At 41.6% G+C, this 26,100-nt stretch overlaps 1 long non-coding RNA gene across 1 annotated transcript; it reads right to left on the reverse strand.

Annotated features, from left to right (window-relative positions):
* Positions 1-26,100, reverse strand: LOC132654264 (uncharacterized). The gene is made up of 5 exons (XR_009591924.1): positions 25,286-26,100; positions 23,063-23,108; positions 21,193-21,265; positions 1,924-2,105; positions 1-974 (listed from the first exon to the last, which is right to left on the reverse strand). It is a non-coding gene; the product is annotated as an uncharacterized LOC132654264 (long non-coding RNA).

The raw sequence follows: 26,100 nt of genomic DNA on the forward strand, positions 1-26,100 counted from the left end.
CTCCACTCCCTCTGCTCCCCTCTCCCTCCCTGGCCACCTCCTTGTCTCTCCTACCCCCTCTCATGTATCAGGCCGGTCTCAAAAATCCCTAAATAAACAAGGGTGACCCTGACCTTCTGATCCTCCTGCCTCCTCCCACGCAGAGGAAGCAGCACCATACCACCTGTGTCCAGTTTATGCAACCCTGAGATTCAACCCGGGGCCTCGAGCAGGCTAAGCAAAACTCTGCCAACCAAACTACATCCCTATCCTCTGGCAGCTTTCTTGAGAGACTGGAAAACGTGGCTATTAGGGACAGCATTCTGATGATCCACCCTGCCGGTGCTACCCAGGGCCATTGTATTGTCTCCATCTGGGTGATGTGTTCTCCTTGAGATTTCATCCAAGAAATGCAAAGAAAGGGAACAAAACCTGGCTTCCATTTACCACCATGACTTAACAAAAAGCTTTGGAAGTCAGAAAATAACGCTGCACAAAGCTGCTGGCCCAGCCGCAGGTCCAATGGCTCAAAGCTGGTACTTACTAAGGTTCCCTCAGCTATAATTTAGATTTTTTTTCTTCTTTAAGCCATGGATTTCACGTCTGCTTTGTTTTAAGTGTCTAAGGGTTAAGGCTTAAGGTTTTCTGTTTGTTTTGGAAAGGAACGAGGAGATGAAAACATGCAAGTGTACACGATTGTACTGCTGTTCGGTGATATGGGTCGATGTCTTCTGCTGGGAGGATTTACAGAGGTGTCTTTTGCGTCTATCCATAGCTTGTTCTGTGACTGTCTACAGAGGTGTGTGAAACGAATGGGTATCTGTATATTGAATAGCTTTTAAATCTCTCCCTTTGAGGGTTCTATCTTTGGGGATGCGTCTGGAAATTCCCACTCTTCCACATTGTGCAAAGATTCATCTTGCTTCAAGTCCCCGGTGGTTTGAAGATACCTTCAAAAGTCTTTATGTTAAAGGATTGATCACCAGCTTGCAGTGCTGTTGGAAGGTAGTGGAATTCTTGATCAATGGGGCCCTAAGTAGGGGATTCAGATCACTGAAGGCATGCCCTGGAGGGAGGTACTGGAACCCCAACTTCCTCCCGTTTCTCTCCTTCCCTCTTCGCATCAGAAGGTAAGCAGCCTTCTCCATCCTGACCTCCCATCCTGGTGAGCTTTGCCAACAGTCTCAAACAGCAAGACTATAAACTACACATGAGCCAGAACAAACATTGCCTCTATTGAAATTGATTTTTTTATGCATTTTGTCACACTGACAGGAAGCTGATTAACACCAATATCATGGCTTTGAGTTTTATATTTAAAACTTGAATCAACCTTGAGTTTACTCTGGCATGATACAGCAATCTAAATATACCCTTTTCTAAATAGTTAACCAGGCAAACTTTGCTTCTAATTTTGGATGGGTTTATCTCCACCCAACTCTGATCTTCAGTAAATCCTATTAATTTGTTTCCACTTCCAAAGCTGCATACTGTTTCACTTCTATTAATAAAATTTCCCCTAATTGTTCTTATATAACAACTTTTAGCTGGTAGCAATTCTATGTAGTAAGGAAAAGAATTTGTTGTTTATTATCTTCTTAAGGTTTTGCCTAAACCCTTTAGATAAATGAACTATTCTGTCATTAATAGTCATAAATTTTGAGCCACCCCAGGAGACCACTGGATCTTGTGTCTAATTTCAGTCTAAAAGGACATTTTTAAGAATGTCTCTGAGCCTGTAAATCAGCCAGCTGCCAACATTTAATTGGGTTAGATCTAACACTTGTGTTCCGGAGGTCATCTCATTTAGTACCTGAATGTACATTTTTGCAGTTAATTTATCTTGGAAGTTTCATTAGAAAATAATATTGCTGGAAATTAATCATTTTATGGGTGAACTTCAGGGAGGTTTCCCGGTCACGGGGGAAGATTGTGAATACTTACCCAGGGCTTTTTCTCAGCCACTGCGGCTATATGCTGTGGTTCAGAATCCGTGGCCTCGGCTCCTGTTGGTCAGGCTTCAGTCATGACTGTTTTCTGAATCCTGCTCAAATGGGATTCTTTGCTCCATCTGCATGGTGCTGAATTGCCTTCTTGTTAGGAGTGAGTGAGTCCTTTCTGGCTTCCTGGAGATAACAACATTCCATCTTTGAGGGTTCAGATCTGAGACAAACTTTAGTTCAGTCCCAGCCTTTCCTATATTTAAACTTCTACCTTCACCTTGAAATGTGTTCAAAATGCCATTAGGAGACATGTTTCCTGGGTCAATGCCATCTTATAGGACACCTTTATGTAAATTAGACTATGGAGACAGTTCCATGAAAGCGTGACTCAAAGGAGACCACCTTTATACTGGAAGAAGAAGAAGAAGAAAAAAGTAAAACACACATAGCCAGACTCATCATTTTAACCATCTTTTTAAAATTTTTTTGATCATGTTCCTTCCTTCTCTCAAATTTCACCCATCCTTACCCACCTAGCCTCATGTTCTTTGTTTATGTTAAAAACAAACAAGTAAGGCCAGGTGGTGGGCTTGGAGCTTTAATCCCAGAACTCAGGAGGCAGAGGCAGGTGTATCTTTATGAGTTTGAGGTTAGCCTGGTCTGTAGAGCTAGTTCTAAGACATTCAAGGCTACACAGAGAAAAAAACCTATCACAAACACACACACACACACACACATCTTGAAGACCATTTTGTGTTGACTAACTGTGCCTGAGCATGAGGACTGAGGTAGAGTGTGGTTACTATTCCCAGTGTTAGCCACTGAGAGAGGAAAAAGAATCCTTTTTCTTTATTACAACCATTTTTATTGTAACCATTTTTCTTTATTATAACCATAATCAGTTGTGGGTAGGCATAACCATCTGTCTAGTCTGTCTCAAATATTTTCATCTTGCAAAGTGAAAACTTTTCCCTTTCTTCCCCAGACTTACTCTCTGAATTTTACTCTTCTAGTTAACTCAGATAAATGGGACCCTGTGGAATTTCTCTTCTGACGATCAGCTTTCCTGACTCAACAGTGTTCTCAGTGTTCACCTTTGTTCCAGCATGTGTCATATTTCCATCCTTCAATGACAGACCACACTTTGGTTTTCTATTCCTTCCAGCTCTTGGCTGTTGCAAACAGGGGAACATAAACCTCTCTTCCAGATCTTGCTTTCTGGTACAAGCACTATGCATCCACAATGGTATTTGGCTGGGCCTTTTGGGAGTTCTGTTTTAAGTTTTGGTGATCCACCATACTGTTTCGCAGAGTCCCTTTGCGTTTTCCATTCCCACCAGTGAAGTGCAGGATCAGTGCATTCTGAATCTTTTCCAACACCTGCTACTTCCCTGCATTGCTGTTCTTTTTTTAATAGTAGCCATTCTCGTGGGTTTGACTAATATCTCACTGTGGTTTGACTTGTATTCCCTTAATAACTAGTGACAATGAACTTTGCTTCCTGTTCTGCCAAGAGAGAAGGAACCCAGTCATAAGTTCCTGCACCATGGGGCTGCCAGTCACCACGCTTTCTCTGCCATGGTGTACTAACTGTAACCACAAGGCAGAATAAATCTTTCATTCCTTCAGTTGCTTCTTGTCAGTGAACAAAAAACAAAAACAAAAAACCTACTACAGGAAGTTGACACCAAAAGTGGTGTCATTACTGTAACCTTCTATCCATGTGTTTTAAAGACCTTTAGAACTGTGTGTTGGAGGAATACAGAAAAGCTTAGACTGTGAACCACTAACTGCCATAAGCAGAGCTCACTGGACCATTGTGGTCAGAGCTTGGGAGATCAGAATGTAGTAAAAAACTGCTCACAGGTTTCTAATGGGGAACGAAGTCTTTATTTGGAATTGACCTAGAAGCCACTTGCGTTACATTTTGGCCAAGAATGTGCCTGGGTTCTGCCTATGTCCTGAAACGTTTTAGTAAGGCTTGATTCAAAAGTCGTGGAGTAAGTTGTTTAGCCAATGGAATTTCAAGACAGTGTAACACTCAGGTTGTATGCATTTGCTGCTCACTGCTGTTAGGTTTATAGTAAGAGGAAGCGACAGATGTGAAAGTGCATACCTCGTTGAGGGTATGGATGTGAATGAGGTTAAGGCTGCAGGATGCTGTTGACTTACTCCTGTAGAAGGCAATGTCTTTAAGGAGGACACTAGAGCCTTGTATCAGGGCAATGGGAAGGACAGCTTGCTGGCAAGACCCGCCCACCTACAGATAATAGGTGTGACAATACAAACTTATCTGAAAAAACTTTTATGTTAGAAGATAGTACTTGGAGAAAGCCTCCAGGACGTCCTGGTTGAACCAGGCCCCACGAGGAAATGTTCTTGAAAATTCACTCAGGCAGGCGCTCAGAGGCTACTCTAGCTGCTCCAAGGTTGCAAGGCTCCATCTCTTTGAACTTTGAACTTCTGAATAGCAGTAGAACCACAAGACTGTGGGGAATTTCAAAGTTGGACTGGATGTATTGTGAATTATGAGATAACCATGATCCTGGAGAGGTGAAGGGGCCGACTGTTATGGTTTAGATGCAAAATGCCCCCCTTGGGTCCATGTGTTTAAACATTTGGTTCTCAGATGGTGAGGCTATTTTGGAAGGCTGTGGAACACTTAGGAAATGGGGCCAAACTCAAGGAATTGGGTCATGGGAGAGTAGCTCTTGAGATTTTATAGCCCAACCCCACTTCCTCTTCTCATTCTGCTTCCTGATCTGGCAAGGTATAAGAAGGCCCAGAGAGTTAGAGGCACGTGACTACTGCCATGGAGTGTCGTGGTGCTGTGCCTTCCCTGATCTTCCATGCACCTCCACCAAGTGCCTGTCAGAGTAAATCCTCCATCCCTTAAGTTATGTTTTGTTTGGTATTTGGGCACAGAAAGATGAGAGGTAATTAACGTCAGTCTTCAGTTTATTGTAAGTAGAACTTCGTCCCACGACAAAGCACTAACTTTTGTACAGGATGTAGAGCAAGGTTTCAACATCATTCATTTGTTTGTAGATATCCCTTTTCTAAACACTGATATTTGTTAGGACCCTTCTTTCCACTCTGAATGTTAAAAGCCATTGGACAGTGTAGTTCAAGGACAAGAACAGAAACCCCAGAGAGAAACCCTGAAGTACAGCATCTAAGAAGGCACATCATCCCTGGGGTACAGCCCAGGCCAGAGCATCCAGTCCACTGAGAAAAGTCACCTTCCTGTTTGCTACTCACCGGATGTTGCAGAAGGAACATCTAACCTATTCGTCCTGCTACTGTGATCAGCTCATCCCTTTACTGAAATCAGATCGTCATAACATTCGAAAGTCCCATTTGGCCATTGAAATATATGAGTCTTTAATTGTTTTATAGACTACCCTAGGCATTGTGTAACTCCCCGTGGTTCATGCCTGATGGGTGCCATGAAGAATGACCAACTTCACTTGGTAATCACTCCTGCTATGAAGAGCAATGAAGATGGGGTCTCCAAACCACCTTACATAGGAGAAGCCTCCCTGACATTAACCAGATAGCACCTCCAAGCACTGATGGTCTTCCTTGAACACTGTAAGCAGTCATTTATGGCTGACAGTATAAATACTGCTCTTTACCTGAGTCCATCGGTCCTTAGAGACTTGAAGGCGAACACGCCCATCAGCTGTTGCAACTGTGCAGGTCTTTCCGGCATTTTTTTGAGTACATGCCTTACCTAATCCTATGGGATTGATAGGTTGTATCCACATTCTTTAGAATGGGAGAAGGCTTGCTCATCAGCAGTCAGTCTTCGGTATGCATGGGAGATTTGTTCTAGGAATCCACTACTAGATAGCAAAATCCTCAAGTCTCAAGTCTCTTATGCAAAATGACATGGCGTATGTATATGTATACATCTTCGCATATACTTTAAATCATCTTACAGTGAGTAGTGAACTTGCTACACGAGTGCTAGGCAATTCATTATTAGATTGTATTTTCTAGAAAAAGAAATGACAAGAGAAAATATATGATTGTGCTTGTTACTGACAAATTTTTTTATGACATCATCAATCTTCATGTGTAAAATCAGAAGATACAAGGACTTTGTGTACTGAAATCTCTGTTTCTGTTTGACAACCAAGAGGATATTTCTGTGCTTTGTATAGAAACTTGTTTCAAATTACTCTAAGCAAAATATTGTTCTTTTACTCTGTCATCAACCCAAAGAAAGGCTGGGCCTCAAGAGATGTTATTAGTCCTCCCTCATTCCCTGTCTCTTCTTCATCTATGCTGTCTGCATTCTCAGTATGGTCTTCCTTCAGGTAGCAACTTGGTCCCTGAAGAGATTATGTGCTAGCCAACTCTTTCATGAGCAAGACCATCCCCTTCCTTGTGACTTGAACCTAAACATTAGGCCATGCTATCCCTGGCCTGTCTTAATCTATGTGTACAGCTATAGACCAATGAGTTCAGCAGAAGGAGGCAGCATTCTGGTGAGCAAATCCCAATTGCTCGGTTTTTCAAAACGATAAGGCAGTCATCCAGCTGAACTTCATAGACTGGGCATGGAATTGGAAATGTGGGAAAATAGTGGAAATGTGTAAAATAGTTAGAAGAGATTCTGATCAAGGACAAATCACTGTCTTATTTTTAAAATACCTAAAATTAAAAATTTTAAATACATAAAATAATCCCCAAATAATTTCAACCTAATTACCTATAGTGTAGGAATCTCTTTCAATGTTCGCCATCTGAGCTCTCTCTGAAGACAACCCAAAATGGAGAACTCGTGGCGTTCAGCTGTCTTCCCTTCCAGTGTGGTGTGGGACCAGTTAGCAGTGTTTTCTCTCACCCATTCCAAGCCTTTTTCTAAATTCTAAGAAGTTATCTCAATTCTCTCTATCCTTCTTTAAAAAATTATGCTTTCACCTTCCCAAAGAGTACTTCAAAGTGTATGAAGCAAATCTCAATGTGTCCCTTATATTTTGTATTCTGCTCCCCAGTGGATTTTGTATTCTGCTCCCCAGTGGATTTTGACGCTTCCTGGTTTTGGTATGAATCGCAGAGACGTACACTCTTAAGCCGCAGTGAGTGGCACTAGCTGCCTGAATTTCATCTGACAGCTGGCACTTCCTCCTGGCATAGTATAACGATCAGAAACTCCATGACTTGGGTATTCAAAATAGGTTCTGAATTTGATTAAAATCTGCTTAATGCTCCTAACTGGGTTAAGTTTTACCAGTAAGCATGGAAACTTTGGCTAAGCACAACATTGTTCCTAACACTGTCAGATTACTTATAAAATTTGAGAATAGTCACTCAAGATCTCTTAGGATTGATTACTCTTGATGCTGTCTCATTCCACAGCCTAGGCTCAGTTTAAGTGGCTGGGAAGGATTTTAGTGTTCATGAGTGCATCTGTTATTTTACTTTCTTCTGTGACAGAATACACAGAGAGCAGAGGTTTATTTGCGCCCATGGTTTGGATGGACCGGTGCATCACGGCGGGGAAGGCATGGCTAACACATGAGCGCAGGAGCTCACAGAGCGGCTTGTGACAATTGAAGGACCAGAGAACTTAGCCAGGGCTAGAGAGGCGTTTACGGTTACTTGCTTCTGCTAGCTTGGCCCTGTTTCCTAAAGGTACCACATCTCCTGAAACAATACCAGCAGCTGGGGACTAGGTGTTCCCACATGCAAGCCCGTGGGGCTCATTTTAAACTTAATCTCCAACCGTATGTGATGACCTTAGCGCTTGTGCTCAGGTAACTTTGACCCAGAAAAAAAGCTCCTCCCTCTTACCTCAGGAGGCTGTGGTAGAGATCTACAGAGGCTATCTGACCTGCTTCATTTGAGCCATTATTCCCACTTTGTGCAGTTTTTACTGAAAAAATGAATTTGGTGTTCTTATAGGAGGCTATGCAGAAGCAGTTACCAGAACGGGCATAGGACTCATTTGCGTCTTTGCAAGGATAGCTTTTGGTAGAGCCAAAGTTGTGGGGAACCTAGATTTCAAGAGCATTTTCCCCATTCCTTGAAATGGCTCACTGTGCATAAGTTGTTTCAAACAATGTGATGAATCCTGAACCTGGGCTTTCCATCACGGGGTATGGAATTTTGATACATGTTAGGCATTTATGTCTCTGCATGGCCAGCTTAGATAAATAAATAGATACATACACACTTATATACAGACAGACAGCATAGATGATAGAGATAGATAGATAGATAGATAGATAGATGATAAATAGATAATAGATAGGCAGACAGACAGATGTATAGATAGATATAAGCGTACATACAAATATACATACATACATACATACTTGAATATGAAAGTGAGAGAACAGGATTGTATTCTGGTTGCTTCCTGAAGCTTCCCTCTTCCTTAAGACTAAAAAAATCCATCAAAACATTGAGAAATAATTGCCAAACCAGTTACATAGTTTCTCCAAGTGTCATTGAAAACAAAAGAATAGCTCATTACATTGCTATATAGAATTTTCTGGCATATTTTATCATAACACTGGGGCACAGCGTCTGAAGTAGTGTCACTTTTGTTTCCTCTTGGGTAGTTTTATATCAGTTATATCCTACTTAAAAAGCAACAAGCTGCCCTGGCTTCATTTCCTCCTGGTCAGTCTTCTGTTCTCCCTTCACAAATGGTTACACGTTTTTGCAAATGATAACCGTTTCTTTAATGGGGAGCTAAGACTGTTCGGATCCTCTCAGTATCTGCGCGTCTCGCAGTTCTCCACATGTGCCGACGCTCCGCCCCCTCCCCCGTTAAATAACCAGGAATTTCCTCTCTTCTTATCTTCTGCATTCCTTCAAATAATCGGTCTGTTTCATCTAAGTCATCAAATTTATGAGGTTAGAGTTGTTCAGATATTGCTTTATTATGATCACATCGGCCCCCCCCCAGGCTTGAACTCACAGTCCTCCTGGGTACTGGATTACAGCAGCCCTGCACCAAGCTCTTCATGCCTGCCGGATCAGCAGCAGCTGCCCCTCTTCTGGTTTCCTGGCGGCTCGCTATCAATATTTTTCACAGTTAATCTGGCTGGAAGTTGATCGGTTTTATTAATCTTTTCAGAGCCAAGTTTTAGTTTCGTAGCTCTTTTCCCCTGTTGTTTTGTTTTATATTTCTTTCATTTCTGTCCTAGTTGCGCTATTATCTGCTTTCTTTTGCTTGCTTCAGGCTTACATTTCTCTTCTTACACATTTTGTTTACATATTTTCCTTTCTATTACAATGATCCAGAATCATACGCTTTCCTTACACACTCCTTTTGTAGTATTTCACAAATTATTAAACAAAGCTGCCTTTACTTCCACATAGCTCAAAATATTTTTATTTCACTCGAAATATTCAGGTTTTCGTAAGAAACAGTTTAATCTCCAAATATTTGAGACATTTCCAGCCATCTTTCTGTTACTGATTTCTAGTTAATTCTATTGCGGTCTGAAATCATATTTTGTGTGGATTATATGCTTTTAAATTTGTTCAACATGTTTGGTTGGCCCAGAATGTGGTCTGTCTCGCTGACCGTTCCCTGAGAACTTGGGCAGAACATGGGTTCTGTACTTGTTGGATGAAATGCTTCATAAACCTCAATTAGGTCCTGTTGACAGACGGCCACTTCACTGTCTATGTCTTGCTGAGTCCTGCCCGCTGGATCTGTCCATCCCTCACAGAACGATATGGAAGCTGCATTTACAGAGCTGGACCCATCCATTTCTCTTTGCCTTCTGCTAGGTTTTCTTGATTTTTGGCACTATGTGGTAAGGTGTAGGTTGGGTACCATGTCTTCCTGGACACCTGGCCATTTATCCTTTCAGAGTGTCCTTTTATATCCTAGATGACTTCCTTGATTCTAAAGTTAGCATGGTGTGAAATTAATAAAGCTGCCCTACCTTTCATTTTTAAAATATTTATCTTTATTTGTGTGTTTGTGTGTGTCTGTCTGAGTGTACATCACAAGTGTACCGGTACCCGTGGAAGCCATGACAGGGTGTTGGATTCCCCAGAGCTGGAGGTACAGGTAGTTGCTAGCTGCCTCACCTGGCTGCTGCAGACCCACCTGAGGTCCTTTGCAAGAGCAGCGAGTGCTCATAAGTGCTGAGTCCCTTGTCCTAGGCTAGCATGGCATTTCTTTCTCCATATCTGTGTTTTGTTCTTAAGCCATGTTTACACTGAAGTGGGCCTCTATAGAAAACATGGGTTTCTTATATTAGGGTTCTGGATTCTATCTCCGGTGGACATTTTTAGATCTCCGGTGCTGATGCTCTTAGAACAACAGTGCTTGTGTTTGCTGTCGCATATTTGCTGTCTTTACTAGTGGTTTTTCCTTTTGGTCTCTCCACTTCTTTTCCTTTTTCTCTAGTAAACATCTAACATTTTTATAATGGCATCTGCCTTCTTTTTAGTATATCAATTCTGTGTTTTTATTTCTTGAAATTATTCGCCCCTTGCCCTTATGACCCACAGAAACCTGCTCTTGCGGTCACTGTGCAGTTCCTACGCCTCCATCTGCAACCAAAGCCCTGTTGCTGCTTGTCCACTGACAATGAGCATCCTGTCATTGTCACCAGCATGGCAACAATGCCAGCCATCTACCAAACAAGGAAAACGGAACATTTTATTCTTTAATATTTCATTCTTCCCCTTTTTACTAACACTTTTACTTCCTTTATGGAGATACTGTATTTTTTCTAACTAAAGAAAAAATTCTTTTCACATTCCATTCAGATACATTAAAAGCAATTTTATTTGTTTGTTTGTTTTTATTACCTAAAGAATAGCTTTTTACTTCCTCTTCACTTTTGAAAGATAATTTTCAGTACATAGCAAATTCCAGGTTGAAGGAACATTTGGTTTAGTTTTTTTTTTTTTTTTTTTGGGTTTTGTTTTTCTTCAACACTTTTTTCACTCCAAACTCCTGTGTGCACAGTTTCTGAAGAGAATTCTGATGATTGCTTACCATCTTGTTGCTCTGTAAATAAGCTATTTTTTTTTTCTTCTGGCTTCTGTTAAAGTTTTTCCCCCTATGTCTTTGGTTTTCTGATGTTTGAACAGGTGTAGGAATTTTAAAAATTAGTGTTTAAAAATTTAGTGTTTCTGAGTTTCCTGGATTGGTAGTTTGAAGCATGTCGTTCATTTTGGAAAGATCTCAGCAATTATTACTTTGACTATTCCATTGGTTTCTCCTGTTCCTACCTCTTCTCAAGTTACTGTATTACCACACGCGCACACACCATAGCTTTGTAATTTTCCCATCCTCTGTTTCATTGCCTTTCCTCCGTCACATCTCAGTTGGAGTGGCTGTGGTGGTACTTTTGCAAGCTCCCTCACTGGTATTTCCTCTGTTGTATCAGTCAACTTCTTGCCCTTCAAAGGCTTTCAGTGCTTTTGATTTCTAGGATTTCCTTTGCATTCTCTGCTAACATTCCTGTACTTAGATCATCCAGCTTTTCTTTCCTACAGCCACTTTGTCTCTAACCAATGGTAATACTTTACTAATAATCCAACATAACCATATTTTAAACAATATTTATAAAGTTAAAAACCTAGTTGTGGAGTCCCTTGGTAATCCACTTTCTCTAGTTATTTGGATGACTTCTAGTATACAAAATTATGCTGCTGGTAATATATGCTGTTTCCTGTAAGAGTCCATTTCCTGGTAAGATGGGTCGCTCTCCTTGCTGCCCGGTAACAGACCTGAAGACAGTTGAGCCAAATAGACAAGTTGATGGGGAGACTGGCATTGCCTGGGCATGTCGGAGTCATTGTTTTCCCAAGCTGTAGCACACGGGAGTTGTATGTGAACTTCAGCAGGGAAGCAAGCTGAGCCTCTGCTTGACTCAATGAAAGAAGCTTATGTGCCTGTGTCCACAGGATAAGCAGCCTGTAAAGCAATCAATCAGCACATTTTACTGGAAGCCTAGAATCCACCTGGGGCAGAGTTGACCTCCACCTCTCTCGAAGAAGCACTTCTCTGCCTCCCTCTCTTGGGCAGTGTGGGTCTCTGCTTGGAATGACGGCCCTCATTTCTGTCCCAAGGCTTTTCAAGGATCTGTTCCAAATTATCTAACCTGAAATCCTTCATAGCTGCTTATACAATGCTGATCATCCTCCGGAAGAGGGGCTCATTCCCAGCCCAACCTTTCACAGCACCGTCCTCTAAGTAATGAAATGTGTGTGTGAGCCTGCCCTCCTGACAGGAAGTAACTGTACATCTGTCCCAATGCCCCATTTGACTATGAGCCTTTTGGGAACAAAGATTGTGTCTATTATGTCATATTCTACAACCTACTATAAATATTTGCAGATAGATACAGAATGGATGAACAAGAGAGTGCTGGGATCCTTGTAAAGAGAAGTTTATTTCACAGACAGATCAGCCTTGGAGGCATTCTGCTGCTGTCCTGCCCCTGATCAGATTCAAGAAGCAGTCATCCTCCGAGGCCACACTTATCTCTTAATGAAAGGCCAGTAGCCAAAGGAAGATGTCCACTATATGAGAAGAGTGAAAAGATAGCCCTTCTCAATAGGCTTCCTTACACTGAGCTGGGGTGGGGAGGTGTACCGTCTCAGCTAAGCCCCGGGGAGGCAGCAGGCAAGCCTGGAGGCCTACAAACCACACCCAGAATCTCCTTTGGTTCAGTGCCATCTGGCTGCAGGTGGGCACCTCATAGATGATGGAGTGCTGTGGGAGTGCTGTCTCTTGGAGCATCCCACGAGAAATGAAAATGTGCATGTCCAGACCAGAGGCCTGCATTCCACAGCCCTGAGCATACCCACACATGACCAGGGCCTGTAGATGCCTGCTTATGCCCGAATCCTTATAACTGCCACCGCAAGACCCTGAGGCACTCCAGTTGGGATAGTGCATGATGTGCGTCTTCCATACTTATTAAACTTATTCTCATTATGCAGTGGGACAATTTAAAACAAATCCTAGATATTATCTTTAATCAGAGACTACTTCCACTTGCCATATCCAATAGATAAGGACACTTAATAAGACACCGTGTGTCTTCATTCTATTTAACAAATTTATCAGTAATTCTTTTGTGTCATGAAATATCTAGACAGTGTGAGTGAAAACATTTCTCTGGTTAGTTTTAGAATGCTTCTGTAGAGTGAACCTACACAAGTTAGGATCCAAATAAGGTTGACCCATTGCGTTTCCTATTAAGGTGTCCTTTAAGTCCCTCTGTGATGGTTAGTGTGATTGTTGACTGTAAATGTAACAGGATCTGGAGTCCTGGAGACATTCGGAGGGTTATTTAGCTCGTGGACATGCCTGTGAGGCAGTATCTCGGTTAGATTAATAAAGGTGAGAATTGTCTTTGTGAAGGACACGGCACGTTTCCCTGGACTTGGTTCTTGAACTGCATAAAAAGAAAGTTAGCTGAGCAATGAAATTCATTACTCTCTTCTTCCAAATCGGGGATACACAGTGATACACAACTGCCTCAGGCTCTTCCTTCTTGGCTTGGTCACCAGGATGGTTTTTATATCTTCAAGTTGGGAGGCAACATAAACACGGTACTTAAGTTTGCCAGCTGTCTTGTCACAGCACAAGACACGTTACGGATGCCCTTGCCTCCTCTGCTTAGCTTTTGATTATTTTTTCTTGTCACTTAATAACTGGAAAACTCAGATCAATTGTTCTATAAAACTGTACTTTCTAGATTTGGCATGTTTTTTGTTGCGGTTTTGTCAACACGTTATTTTCTCCACCTTCTGCTTTCCTGTAAGCAGAGGGTGAACCTAGAGTGGTATTTGTTTTCACGATTATTCATTGCTGTAGGAGGACCCAGCCCACTGTGCACGGGGCCATCCCTGGACTGTGTAAGAAGGGCAGTGGAAGGAACTGGTAGCAAGCTGGTAAAGCAGCACTCCTCCACGGTTCTGCTTCTAAGTTCCTGTCCTGCTTGGTTCCCACCCTCAACGATAGACTGGTCTCCAACCTATAAAATGAAGTAAGCCATGCCCTCCTCTGCTTGCTTCTGGTCCTGGTTTCTATTACAGCAACAGAAAAGCAGATAGGCTTGTGTCATTGCCCTGATCTATCCTTCAGAATAAACCCACCAAATTTTCACATAAAAGTTTTAACAGGCATTCACTTTCTTTTCTTTTTTTTTAATAGAGTTTTTAATTGAAATAAAATTGGATCACCTCCACTCCTCTCTTTCCTCCTCCCTCCAGTCCCTCCCAGCTACCCTCTTTTGAACTTCTCTCGTGTCCCGTCATTTTCAAATTGATAGCCTCTTATGCTTTGATTATTATCATTACATATATACATAGACATGTATAATACTAATAACATAGCATGTATATATATGCACAAATTGATATAAACACAACTTGCTGAGTCCATTTTTGTGTGTATATGGTTTCAGGGCTGACCGCTCTACACTAGACAACCAATAAGGGGGCTCAGCCCTAGGGGAAGCTAACTCTTCTCACAACAGCCATTGGCAAGCATCAATTTTCGTTGCCTAATGGGACAATGAAAATTGTCCCTTTATTTCCTTATGGCTTATAAGAAAGTGGGTTTTAATTGTTGTTGCTGTTTCTTTCATTATTCTGCTTGCAGTAGCCTGCATTATATATAAAGAAACACTAATTTGATTATATATTAAATACAGAATTAATGTGTGGTCTTATGTCCCCATCTTTCTTTCACAATATAATACACGTATATGCATACACATTCACATATACACACACATCTACATATGTGTGTGCATATATACATAGATAGAAAGCATTTCAAACTGGGAAAAAAACCACATAAAATTCTTCTTTTGCTTTTTCACCTAAAGCTGGCGTCAGCCACTCCTGCAAGCACTTCTAGCTGCTACTGAAAAAATTGTACTAAGAATCCACAGATTGGGGCCTAACTGTGCTACTATGAGCAGTGTTGTCATTGCTCAGGGGACAGAGCTATAAAACACATCTTTATTTTAGATGAGAAAAAGCCAGCAAAGGTCCCTGTTGTTATTTCTAATGAATTTTAAATCACAAGGTTTTTATTTAGCTTTCGTATTCATTCAGAAGTAAGATGTGGACCCAGGACCACGATGAAGACTCTGAATGATGCCGTTCCGACCCTCTCTAAGCCTTTTCCATAGATGCATATTGGGTTTTGTCAGCGCAGTTTTCTGCATCTAACCATTTTGGGATGTTTATGTGATCTCCGTCTTTAAGTCTATTGATGTGATCCACTGTATTATTGACTTAGGTATATTGAACTGTCTCTTCATTTCTGGTATAAAGCTAAGTTGATCAGTGTGGATCGTCTTCTTGATATGTACTTGTATTTTGCTGTGTGTGCGTCATCTGTCTGTCTGTCTGTCTGTCAGTACACTGGCTTTATAGAATGACTTGGAGGGTTCTCCTTATGTCTATATCTTTTTTAATCATTTAAGAAGTGTCCATAGTTCTTTGAAAGTCTGGTAGAATTCTGCTGTGAATCCATTTAAACCTGGGATATATATATATATTTTTTTTTTCACTCAGAGGCTTTTTTATTTTATTTTTAACTGTTTCAATCCCTTCCTTTATTATGGGTCTGTGTGGGTGGTTGATCTCTTCTTGATTTAACTTTGATAGTTTGGATGAATCAACAAATTCATCTATTTCTTTCCCACTTAATGGAGCACAGGGTTTTAACGTATTCCCTCATAATATTTTCTGAATTGCTTTTGTGTCTTTTGTAATGTTTCCCTGGAAAATTCTACTTTTTAAAATTTTGAGTTGTTTCTTTATTTTGGTTAGTTGGATGCTTATTTTCTCAATGAACCAGTTCTTGGATTCATTGACTCTTTGTATTGTTTTTGTTTTTGTTGTTGTTGTTCCTATTTCATTAATTTATGCTTTGATTTTTGTTTTTTTTCTTTTTTTATTTGTTTGTTTGGTTGGTTATTTTTTGTGTTTGTTTGTTTCTTGCTGGATATTGGGATGGTTTTTTCCCTTATGTTTTCAAGTTCTTGAGTTACATTGTTGAGTCATTATTTGTGCTCTTTCTAATTTTCAATGTAGGTAGTTAGGACTATAAACTTCCCTCTTAAAACTGCTTTTAATGTGTCTCAGAGGTTTAGTTATGTTTCTTTTCATTTAGTACAGGAGCATTTTTATTTCTTTCTTGACTTCTTCTGTGACACATTCATCATTTAGTAGTGAGTTGTTTAATCTCCGCGAGTTTATACATTCACCAGAGTTTTGTTTGCTGTCGATATGAAGTTTTATTGCATAATGGTGAGATCTGATATATGGAATTATTTGGGGGTTGTATATTTGTATATTCTCTGTCCCAGAATGTCAAACTTTTAGAAAAGTTTCTACATGCTGCTGAGTAGAATGCATATTTTTTATGTTTGGGTGAAATATTCTGTAGATATGTTAGGTTCATTTGATGAGATGTCACTTAATTCTGAGGTTTCTGTTTCTTTTTTTTGTCCAGATGATCTATCTATTGGAGAAAATGGGGTGTCGAAATCACCTATTATTATTGTGTTTGTGTTAATATGTTTTTAATCCTATTACTATCGTTTTTAACACAGTTGGATACACCAGAGTTTTGTGCATACATGTTTGGTATTATTGTATTTTCTTGATCCCTTGATTAGAATGAAGTGAGCTCTTTTTGCTCTTTTGGTTGGTCTTACTTTGAAGTCTATTTTGTCAGGTATCAGAATGACCATGCCTGCTTGCTTCTCAATTCCATTTGCTTAGAACAATTTTTCCATCCTTTTACTTTATGGTTGTGTCCATCTTTAAAGCTGAGTTTCTTGTAGATAACAGATAGATGGACTTTGTTTCTTAATCCTCTCAGCTATCCACTGTTATTTAATTAGACAGTTGAGGCCATTAATATTTAAAGTTATTATTGAAAGGTGTGTGTAGATTATAGTCATTTTCTTGTTGTTTTGCTGGGTTGTATTGTTAGTTGTACTTTGAATTCTATTAATTATGGCCTCATTTGTTTTCCTTCTAGAGTCTCTTGGATGTGCTTTTTTTTTTTTCAGTTCAAAGTATTATTTTCGGTGTTCTGTTTAGCATTTGTTGTTGGGTATGAAAATGATTCATGGAAAGTTTTTATTGCTCCTTTAATATAGCAGGTAGTTTGGATGAGCAAGGAATCTGTGTTGTCAGTTGTGGTCTTTTAGACATTATCGAGCATTGTTCCAGGCTTTTCTGACTTTCAGAATTTCTGTTGAGAAATCAGCTGTTATACTGATGGGTTTTATTTTATATGTAAGCTGTGGGGTTTTTTTTTCCCTTAAAGCTTGCAACATGTTTTGTTTTGATGTATATTAGTGTTTTAACTATGGTATTCCATGGGGAGTTTCTTTTCTGGCCTTGTCTAGTTGGTGTTCTGTGTACTTCCTGCATGTGAGTCTTTTCTTAGTCTGGGAAAGTTTTCTTCTGCAATCTTGTTAAGGATCTGATCTATGCCCAAACTGGAATTCTTCTGTCTTATTAAGGCCTATAAGTCAACGATTTGGTCTCTTGATGGTGTTCCTCATTTTCTGCATGTTCCTTTCTGCACATTTAGATTTTTTCCCCCCGCATACTTTGCCTATTTGATCCAGATCCTCTTCTTTGACTCTCAGCCCTGATATTCTATCTTCTGCTTGATTCATTCTTCCTGGAAGCCTTTCCCATGTGTTTTCTAATCAGGATACTGAGTTTTTCAAGTCTATCTTCATTTCATCTTGTGTTCTCTTCAATGTTTCTATTTCTCTATTGAATTCTGTTTTTCACACACTGAGTTGTATTGTTTCAGTGGCGTATATGTATTTTTTTTGTACATTACTCATGTATTTATTGTTACCTTCTTGGAGTTCAATGAAGCGTGTTCACACTGTCTTTAAATTCCTTCAATTTTTTGATAGAATATGTGATTGTTCTTGTTCTAGGGTTTTTGCAATTTGACTTGGACATGCCTTCTTTTTTGCTTATGTGTCTGGTGTGAGAATCTGACCTGCCTTAGACTGGGCCAGTGCTGGTGCTGTGTAACAAATGGGTCAGGTAAAGCTGGTGGATGGGCAGGCATGAATGGCCACCAAACCACGGTTCTTGAGTTTGACCTGTGGGTGTAGAGATGGCAGTGGTTAGGGGGAAGGGTGAGGTAGGAGAGATCACTGATCTAGAACGAGGCCTGCAAATGTGGAGATGGCATAGGTGTGGTGAAGGGAGGGAAAGGGAAGAAGTGACTTTCCAGGGAAAGGTGACTCTGAGTGTGTGCAGTTCTTACAGAGTGATAGTTACTGGTTAGAGGGCGATAGAGGTGCTCACTGGTTAAAAGCACACACACTATTGCAGAGGATAGAACTTCAGTTCCCAGCTCCTATAAAGGGTGGCTCACGTTGCCTGGAACTCTGGCTCTAAGGGATCCCGCACCCTTTTCTCAACTTTAAGCATGCTTGTACTTCTGTGTAAACACACACACACACACACACACACACACACACAATACACATAATTAAAAACAAAATAAATCTTAAAAAGAATTACTAAGAGATTCAGCATGTTTAGTAAATTTATATAAATCGAACAAAGGCTATCATCAAATTGCCAAAGCATGGGACCTATAAAAAGAAAAAAAAATTAAGCTTTAAGGAAATTGTTAATTAATTTCTGAGTTCAGTTTTCCAAAGTTGGGTGTGTATGTTTGGAGGGTGAGCACTAAAGAAACACAGGAAAACACAACACCATAGTACATTCAGAGAATTTATTCTTTTCAGTCTGTCTCTAACATTACCACCATTCAAACTACACCTGCGTGCTGATTTGGTTCTGAGACCTACACATAAATGTGAGCATATGTGCAAATCCCGTGTTTAATGCAGTACTTGTCAACCATAAGCTCTACTATATAAATAAGTGGTTTCCTCCTGTCTGGTGATAAAGCATGCAGTGCGCCGACTCTGATATAGGACCTCAGTTCTCATCTATACCTGTCTCTTAGCTCTTGTCCTGGGTGGGGCTCTGTGGCTAAAGAGGGACAAGCCTCAGAGAACAAGGAAGCCAGAGGCTTCGGTCTCTAGCAAAGCCATATTAGGAGGCGCAGTCTGAACCAAAATCTGCTTGAGAAACAAGGACAGGGTAGACTGAATCTGTGGCTGGCATTAGAGTTCCTGTGAGTGGAAACATAAGAAATTATAGAGAAGCATCTAATGACAAAAACAGAATGTGAAAAGCAAAGGCCTTTCTTGAAGACATAGGGAAATTCAAACGGCTGGATCTCAGGCACAGGAGTGTTGGCTCTCCCACATATTTAGGACCTGTTACATCAGTAAACACAGCAAGTGGCGCATGCGCTTTCCTGTACATTCTACCATGGCAAAGGTGAAGCAGAGAACACCAAGGGATTAATCAAAAACGTGAATGATTAAAACCAGAAGGGGCGGAATGACCTAGAGGTCAAAGGGAATTAAAAATCTGAGCACAGTTTCCACAGAAAGGGGATACGCAATACGCTCCGTTGGGCGCCTGACTGCAAAGATGCTGCAGTCACACAACAGGTTTCAGTGACCTCCTGTCTGCAAACCACGGAAGGTCTGGTTTGTAAGTAACAGTGACACAAAGGACTATATATGCCCCGAAGTCACATGGCACATTGTCAAAAGCCTTCACTGACTCATTCTGTCTTCACCCACAGAATAGCAAAGGTCACGCAAAGAAAGGGCATGCATGTCCTCATGTCTGTGTTTGTTCGGCACGGCACTTTATCAACCTGACTGGATGCCTTCTGGTTATTTTGACAGTGTTCTCTGCCACATTCCAGTGAGATAAGCAGTCCCTGTGCCCACTTTGCCAGTGATAAGGACGAGATTGTGGAAGTCATCGTTCTTGGACCGCACGGCGTGAGAACCATGCATCCCGGAATGGGGCTCGGAGCCCAGGAAGGCGGATTGTGCTGTTGTGTCTCTGGAGCAGTCTGCTGTACTCCCCCTTAGGGGTAGCCAAGAATGTCTGCAGTCACCTCCTGCCTATGTCAGCAAGCATTTGAAGCAACTAATAAAAGCCAGTGTCTTTCCCCTGTCCACCCAAGTGCTCTTGTTGTCACCCCAGAAGAGCTTGTGTGTCAAGGGGAAAGAGACCTCCTAATTGGCCACCACTGGTAACTGACTTAACACTGCACTGGCTATGAATGGCTCTGACCTCTCTCTGCCACAGCATGGGTGATGCTTGCTCAGAGGACCTTGGGGAGGACAAAGGGCAGTGGGAGGGTTTGTTATCGTGAAGGTTTAATGGCCCCACTCCTCCCAGACACACACAAAGCCATCTCTGACTACTGGAAACCACCCTAGAGCCAGAAACTCAAGGGCTCTACGTTTTCAAGCTAGTCTTAATTTGATTTTAATGGCCTTGAAAGATAACAGGCTCGCGGCAGCTCTATACGTTTGCCATATTCCTGGTACCTTTTAGAATCTGCATGTCTGCCCAGGCTTGTGCCTGTTCTGAAGAAAGAGCCTATGCCAGAACTCGGATTTTACAATCCACTTTCTGCTACAGAATTCGAGCATGAAGCAAGCATAAAGATTCATCTTACATCAGCTTTAACAGAGTTCTCATCCTTCCCCAAAGGCCTGAGGGGCTGCTGAGGTTTGGAGAATGCATACTAAGAGTTTATGTATTGGGATATTGGTCCTCAATTAAGGTAATGTTAAGAAATGAAACCATCAAGACCTGGAATGTAAGGGAAGGCCATGTCCTCTGGGGCTCTGCCCTCAGAATGAATAACATAATACTTACAGGACTCCCTTCTAGTTCCTTTGAGAGTGAACTGTTATAAAAAAGGTTAACCCTGGTCCCTGAATCTCTCTGGCTTCCTGTCTCACCATGCCATCTCTCCCATACTTTCTCTCACCAAGATACCATCCTCCATGTGTGATGAAATAAAAAATATGAGAAAAATTAATTCTTCTTCATAAGTTGCTTACTTATGTGTATTTTGTTATAAAAACAGAAAATTAAGACAGGAGCTCCTGGATTGGACTACTTATTTGGTCTTTTCACGAGAGAGAGAGAGACAGAGAGACAAAAACAGAGACAAACAGAGAGACATGCAGAGAGAGACAGAGAGACACAGAGAGATAGACACAGAAAGAGACACACACAGAGACAGAGGCAGGATTACAAAAGGGTGGCATGGGTCAGAAAGCCAGGATTGCCATCCTGGGAAACCACACTTGCAACCCACTAAAGCTTTTCTCTGCGAGTTTACCTGAGTCTGTGGGCTTACCAGGTCAACTGGCAAAGCCAGGCATTGGTGGATCTCTGATCAGGCAGCCCTTACTCTGCTCCTTCCTCCCTTCCTGTAAGGGTCAGAGGTTTAGGAAGTCTTTCATTGAATGAGTACTATATATAGTAAGTAACAATCTGATTTGAATGACAATATGAGAAATGGACATGAAACCTTTTAGCAAAGAAAACTTCACTTCCCCAAACTCCAAAAGGCAGTACAAACAGCCAGAAATGGCCTCCACCTGGACTACAGGAGAATTCCTGGTGGTTAGACAAAAGCTAACATGCCTCAGGAACTTGTGAAGCTGATTCCCCCTTTACCAAAAGAAGTCATTTTCTTTCCTGGAAGAATGGAAATATGACTATCTGTGGGACCTATTAGAACATCAAAGTTCATGCTGGCCTCCAGGTTCCTCAGTGTCACAAGAACCTGATTCACACTCAAAGTCCATGCTAGCATCCAAGCCCTTCCCGCCTCCTCCTCTCCCCTAAATTCCCTGCAGCTCTCACAGGCTTTCCTCACTCTAACTATTCATTATCCTTATAACCCTGCTATTCTCACTATGTTTATTCTCTCTCTCTCTTTCTCTCTCTCTCTCTCTATATATATATAATTTATTTATATAAATCTATAAAGATATATATCTTTATATATATCTAAAGAGGGATAGATAGATGATAGATAAAGATAGAGAGATATGAAGATAGATAGAAAGATAGATATACTATGCTCCTGTTTCTCTCATTATGCTTTCTCTTGTCTCTATTACCCACTCTTCTCCCCACTTTCACAGATATAGCCCTGACTATGCCCAGTCTGATGACTATGTTAAGTCTACTTCTTTCTCTCTCTACTCTGGACTCTTCCAGATGCCTCTAGCTGTTCTTTCTCTCTTCTATCTGCAAGAAAATCTTCCCCTTAACCATACCATGGAGTCACCATATTGTCAGTTTATACGAACTCAGCTTGTGTCTCCCAGAAGACTTTACCTAGACTGACTCAGTTACCATGAAAGCCAGTTCTAAAGACACGGCTGCTTATGCACTGGACTACAAGTCCTGACAATAAAACACACCATGTGTTTCTTCTTTCCAATGACCCCAATCTGGAACTTTCTGTAATCTTGGCACATGTTAAATCTTTTCAACAGGAAGGTTCATTTCTCAAAACATGAAAATTTCCAAATAAATTCATACTTGGCCTCCTCTGTTAAACAAAGTCCCTGATCCACCTCCTTGGACTCGGGTAAACTACCAAGAGGCCAAAACAAATGGGTAAGAAAACAAGCAAAGGGGAGTTTCCTTTTTTGTGCTTAACCAACCAACAAGAGTTTGAAACTGCCCTGCATGTTTTATGACCATTCCTAGTGTTTGGCTATGGGGATCACCCTGGTGCCATGGAGGCTTCCTGGTGCCATTACCTGACGGCACAAGAGTTTGAAAAAAAATATGTTGAGTATGAAAAGGAATTCTACAACAGTCTATCCCAAGAAAATCACATCAGCTTCCCCCCTCCACCACCAACCAACAACAACAGGGTATAAACCTCCTATACCCACCAGGAGATGGTTATAGAATATAATGAAATGAGAGCATTCCAAACATGGGGTTCTCCCCAAGTACCACATCTGAAGCACCCCATGTTCTGTTTATCCTCACTCTCTTGATCACTGAAGATTGGTTGTGATGGCCACCAATGATTCTCAAGCTAGCAGTTCCCACTCTGAATTCCTGACACATACGTTCACTGAGAACCAGAGAGTCTCTGCGGGGAGCCTGAGAAGCATCATGACTTAATGTACCCCAGACTCGGTTCCCAAGGAGGCTACTCCATCAGCCACACACCCAGGCCAAGCTCCCTAGCTTACCAGTGGATCCGGTTTATTTTTTGGATATGAGCAACTCCAATGGGATCTGTTAAAAATAAATAAATAAATAAATAAATAAATAAATAAATAAATAGAAAAGAATCACTTAGATTTTGGCCACCTACTGCCAACACCAAGGCAGCTCACTCGCTGTAGCATGTGCTGTTGACCATCACCTCTGTTCCTACCTTGGTGTATTGAGCTTGTTCTTAATGCAGAAGACAGACTCAGCAGTGTATAGGGTGAAGCCCAGCCCTCTTTCAGCTCAGATATGGCCTCCTGCTCACTCACTCAGCAACTGTGTCTCTTGTCTCCTCTACAACCTGTTGTACATGCCAGGATGTGCCTGCCTCAGTCGGGCCTTTGCAATCACCTTTTCTTCAGCAGAAACAGCAGGTTCTCTACTTCCTCGGTTCAGTACTGGTCTTTGAATGGAGCCCATCCTGACCATTTAGGCCATGTCCCAACTTAGTGCTTAGCTCTTATTCCCCTGATTTGTATCTTGCTATTGGCATCTGACAACATTTAATAACATACACATTCTGGACCGCTATAGGTCTGTCAGTTGTTAGAGCATGAGTTCTCCAGATTAGCAATTGCTCCTTTACTTCCTTACATTGAGCGTGTAAGCGGTGTCTGGCACCAAGCAGGTTTCTGGGCAACTGTGAAATGAGAGCATGAATAGCTCTGCATACATGATGTTTCCACAGCTACCATCATACAGTCAGTCAAGGGTTTGTCTCCGTTTGCTCAGGGAGTCAAGTTACTTCTGTATGCAAAATATTTCCAGAGACTCCAAGTTCTCTATATGATGTAATTTTCCAAGGAGATGGAATACGCACATGTTCTCTAGTCCCGGTGCGAACTACCTCCAGGACTTTTGGAATTTTACATAAAGCAAACAGAAGGCCTGGAGAAAAGAAGTCCAAGGTCCCAGCCTTGGACTAGAGATATCAATGGTTCCGCAAGAGTTTGCCTCACACATCCCCCAAATCAGGTACTGGAAAAGTTAGCACACTCAGGCTAGGGTGTGGCTTAATACTAGAACTCTTTTCTAGCATTCTAGTTTCCATCTCCAGGACCATTTTCAAGAACAGCTTATAGGGGACTATGGTGGTTTGAATAGAAATGGCCCCTGTAGGCTCATGTGTTTGATTGCCTGGCCATAGGAAGTAGCACTATGAGGAGGTGTGGCCTTGTGGGAGGAAGTGTGTGACTGTGGGGGTGGGCTTTGCAGTCATATATGCTCAATCTATGCCCCATGTGAGACACAGTCTCCATCTGCTGCCTTCAGGTCAAGATGTAAAACTCTCAGCTCCTTCTCCAGCACCATGTCTACCTGGATGCTGCCATGCTTCCCCCCATGACGATAATGGACTAAGTCCCTGAAACTGTAAGCCAGCCTCAAATAAACGTTATCCTTTATAAGAGTTGCTGAGGTCTCTTCACAGCAATAAAACCCTAACTAAGACAGGTAGCATGTTTTTCACACACCTGCAGTCTCAGCATTTGGGAAGCTGGGGGATGAGGCTCATTTGTTCAAGACTAACCTGGAATATATAGCAAGACCCCATCTTTAAAAATGTAATATTTCTTAAAAGGGGCCCGTTAGGGAAGACAGCTCAGAGTTCCTGCCTAATAAGTAAAAGTCTATGGGTGCATTCTTTAGTGTGAGGGAAGAAGGGTTTAAAAGCTAGCATTCTGGAGAAGAATTTTTTAAAAAATAGGCCAGCTATACTTAGGAGCAGCTCACCACACCCTTGCCAGGGCAGGTAGTGATGAGATTGAATGGGGAGCTAGGAAGTTCACCTCTGGTTTGCCAGTGATCCTTGCTGCCCAGCAGCAACAAAGAGCCCTACCCCAACCCAGATGCACAGAGCAAAACAATGGAGAACCTATGCCTCCACCCCAGACTAGCAATAAAGAGTCCATTCCTACTCCAGTCATTAGACAGCATGAGACGGCACAGTTGCCAAAGAAGGATTTTAATGACAGCATTCTACAAAATGTTTCAATTAGCAGTAAAAAAAAAGCCTTAGACAAAGAATACAAAAATTATAGAAAAGAAATATTTAAGATACCATAAAAAAGAAAAAAATAGAATCAAATAAAAATTACAGACCCAAGAAACATAGTAACTAAAATTATAAAACTTAGCAAATGATATAATAAGATAACAGAAAGGACGGATGAAAACCAAGCTAATGAGAAGACAGAACAGACCTGAGCATCAGAGAAATGAGCTGAAAACACTTAGCAGAGCTCCATGGAGGCGTAGGACTACATCCTGATGAGGGTCGTCTCAGACTCAGTTCAGCCACAAGGATGGGCTCTCATGATTGGGAGCAGGATGGGGACCACATGGCCACAAAGGTACACTGGCTTACCCTGAGATACTCTGTGCCACCCCAAAGCTCTGCCAGCATGAAGCCCACCACCAGCCCCTCAGCAGGAGGTCCCAGGTGTGAACCAAAGCAAACTGAGCAAGCCATGAGAAACAAGGCAATAAGCAGCACTTCCTCATGGTCCCTGATTTAGTTCTGGCCTCCAGGTTCCTGACTTGACCTCCTGCTTTGGCTTCCCTCCGTGATGGACTCTGGCCTGTCAGCTAATTGAACCCTTTCCTCCCCGAGTTTGATTTGGCTGGTGTTTTACCACAGCAATAGAACCGATCTAGGACAAGTGACTACAACCCCAAATTAAAATGACTCTCCCTCACTCAACCACCATTAGCTGCCAATAGTTCTTCAGCTAGGAGCAGGGCATCATGAGCCATCCCTGATGCAAGCTAGAAATTTTGATCGGATTTTCATGTACGTGTAACCACAGCTGATAGGAGTTCCCCGAGGGCAACGACCAAGGCATGTCCCAAAGGTTTCACATCACTCTACCTCATCCTCCAGCTTTTAGTGTTTTCTGCCTCCTCTTCCTTGATGTTCCCTGAGTCTTTTCAGGGTGAGAGGAATGCTGATGCAGCTATTGCATTTAGGACTGGGGACCCCAAATCATCTATTCTCAACATCTTGACCAGTTAGGAG

Source organism: Meriones unguiculatus, chromosome 5 (assembly GCF_030254825.1).
Source record: "Meriones unguiculatus strain TT.TT164.6M chromosome 5, Bangor_MerUng_6.1, whole genome shotgun sequence".
Taxonomy (NCBI): Eukaryota; Metazoa; Chordata; class Mammalia; order Rodentia; family Muridae; genus Meriones; species Meriones unguiculatus.